The following is a 3,477-nucleotide window of genomic DNA, read 5'->3' as shown; positions in this document are numbered from 1 at the left end:
TCCGGATTATCATAAATTAAAATGTTTTGGATGTTTGTGTTTTCCCTGGATTAAACCTTATGCTAACCATAAACTTGCTCCAAAGTCTACTATGTGTGTTTTTGTAGGTTACTCAGCTGATCAACATGCATATCTATGCCTCGATCCTTCAACTGGACGGATTTACACCTCTCGCCATGTCAAGTTCGTCGAAACTGAATTCCCCTTCCGATCACTGGTGGCCCAACCGATCACGTCCACGACCTCACAGACTGGTCCACTCCAACTGCCCGTCTTGCCGACCATCGCTCCACCTACTGCGAGCACCAATCCCACATCCCCGGATACCTCACTTGTTGAGCCTCCCTCCCCGACTGGCATTTCCTCCCCGACCACATCCCAATCCTCGTCCTCAAATACAACGAGCAATGAAACGACCAGCAATGACCCCCCTTCCTCCTTACAGCCAACATTGCTCCCACAACCACAAACGACCTCTCCCCCCACAACGACCACTGAACCCCATGGCGGTGGGATCATCACCCGGTCCAAAAACAACATCGTCAAACCCATCCACAAACTCAACCTCCATGTCCGTCCCTCATCCCCGATGGAACCTAGTACTATTACCCAAGCCCTTCGTGATCCGGACTGGCGTTCCGCCATGTTGGCTGAATTTGATGCCCTACATCGCAACAACACCTGGGAACTCGTTGGTCGTTCCTCTGCTCAAAATTTGGTTGGTTGTAAGTGGGTCTTTCGCATCAAGAGAAATCCAGATGGGTCCATTGATAGGTACAAGGCTCGATTGGTCGCTAAGGGTTTCCATCAACGCCCTGGTTGTGACTACACAGAAACATTTAGCCCCGTCGTCAAACCAGTAACAATTCGGATCATCCTCGCCTTGGCAGTTCGACAAGGATGGTCCGTCCGCCAGCTTGATGTTAACAATGCCTTTCTTCAAGGGACACTCAACGAGGAGGTCTACATGGCTCAACCACCTGGCTTTGTTAACAAAAGCTTCCCTGATCATGTCTGTCGCCTAAAGAAGGCGCTCTACGGGTTAAAGCAAGCTCCTCGCGCTTGGTATATGGAACTTCGTGTATTCCTGCTCTCCATTGGCTTCGTCAATTCCACCGCCGATGCTTCTTTGTTCATTCAGCGGACACCACGCGCGACACTATACTTGCTCGTCTATGTCGACGACATCATTGTTACGGGGAGCTCCTCGACAGAATTGTCTCGTCTCATTGCTACACTTGCTGCCCGTTTCTCATTGAAAGATCTTGGCTATCTCAATTATTTCCTGGGTGTTGAAGTCATTCCTTCCGCTGCGGGCATGTTTCTTTCACAACGGAAATACATCACTGATCTCCTTCAAAAGTCGGGCATGACAGAAGCTAAACCAGCGTCCACTCCAATAACTGCTACTCCTCCGCTGCTCAAAAACTCTGGTGATCCCTTGCCCTCCCCGACTGAATACCGAGCACTAGTTGGAAGTCTCCAATACTTGAGTCTTACTCGACCAGACATTGCCTTCGCGACCAACAAACTTGCTCAGTTCATGCAGAACCCGAGCACCATGCACTGGTTGGCTCTCAAGCGCCTACTTCGCTATCTGGCCGGCTCTTGCGACAAAGGCATTTTCATCTCCGCGACTGCTCCCCTGAACTTTCATGCGTACTCAGATGCGGACTGGGCGGGTGACAAAGATGATTACATCTCTACCACTGGTTACCTGCTCTATCTTGGCGACACCCCCATCTCTTGGAGTTCCCGCAAGCAACGCTCGGTTGCTCGATCATCCACTGAAGCTGAATATAAAGCCTTGGCCGACACGGCCAGTGAACTCCTTTGGGTACTCTCTTTGTTCACTGAACTTGGTCACACTCCTACAGCTGGTCCTGTCATCTACTGCGACAATCTTGGTGCTACACATCTGAGTGCTAATCCTGTCTTCCACTCCAGAATGAAGCACATAGCCTTAGCTTATCACTTTGTCCGTGAAAACGTTCAACGTGGCCGTTTTCGTGTTTCCTTCGTCTCTACCAACGACCAGCTTGCTGACATTCTCACCAAGCCTCTGCTTCGCCCCCGGTTCGAGTTTCTACTATCCAAGTTGCATCTTTCTTCCAGGTCGCCCAACTTGCGGGAGGATATCAAGCATAATTAGTATTTAATTATTATCATTATTATTTTAGGATTTGTATAAAGTCTATAGAGTCAATCACCTTAATTATTGGAGATATTTGTTCCTTAATTATTGGAGATATTTGTTCCTTAATTTACTCCAATTAGGTTACTATACTTGTGTATATATACACCTCTTGTAAACTCTCAAAAGTAATGCAATATACAACTTTATTCATTCCTTTATAAAATGTTTGGATGATAATAAGGGTTATCCGATATATCTCATGTACAGGCAACAATGATAAGCTTCAAATTAAAGGTAGTAATTTATTTAATATATCTTAAACTTTGGAACCATTTAGTTGACAAAGGTACAGAAACATAGTGGAATAGCCAACTTGATTGATTGGATTTCAAGGATAAATTCGGCATTACATATGTGAAGGAAAGATCGCGAAGGCTGCTGCTTTTTTTAAAGTAAAGGAAAAATAATAATCACAATGAATGGTAGTAAAACTATCATTTTCACGTAGCAATGTTAATTAACGATAGTGTTGCTATTAACAATGAGGTGGAGGTCGAGAAGAAACATTTTTTGGTGGAACGAGGTTTAGTAGATGAGTGTAGAAATTTGTTAACTAATGTGTTTTAGGGTAATTAATTTGGATGATGTGTGAAATTAAAATCAAATTTTTTATTTATCAGTCAAATAAGATTATTTTCTAGTAATCACTAACGCCTAGGTCCGACCCAAGGGTATGTGATGCCTTTGCCTAGAGTTTCAATTTTTTAATTTTTTTTATCTATATAATACTGTCAAAAAAATAAATAAAAGACTATGTCTTTGGGTACATTCTTGTAGAGACTTATGTGTTGTGCGGTTGTTAGTTCACTTCCACTTTCTTTTGTTGGTTCTCTTAAATATATTCTATTCGTCATGATTCAAATTAATAGATTATTTTTAATTTATATAAAAAAAAGTATAGATTTTTTAAGGTTTTTAGTGTAAGAAGTGAATTATTTAGTCCTTTTGTTGTATAAGAAGAGTATATATAGTTATGAGTGCGGAGCCAAGACCATCAATGTGAGAATAAATATAGTGACCTCGACATTGATGATTGTTAGAATAATGACTGCAAAGTCATGATTGACGGTAAATGTCAATTATTTCAATATTGGGCATTACATAAGTGATAGCTTCTATGGCTGATGGGCAGAAACCCGAAACTTTGGATCAACGTATGATTGGGTCGAGCTCAACACGTAAATAGATCGAGCTAAAGCTGTCAAAATGGGCGGCCCGACCAATTTCGGGCCGCCCCAGTCGGGTTTCAGGCTTCGTCGGGCGGGGCTAAAAAGTCCGGA

Source organism: Trifolium pratense, linkage group LG4, assembly GCF_020283565.1.
Source record: "Trifolium pratense cultivar HEN17-A07 linkage group LG4, ARS_RC_1.1, whole genome shotgun sequence".
Taxonomy (NCBI): Eukaryota; Viridiplantae; Streptophyta; class Magnoliopsida; order Fabales; family Fabaceae; genus Trifolium; species Trifolium pratense.
This window is presented reverse-complemented; position numbering follows the sequence as displayed.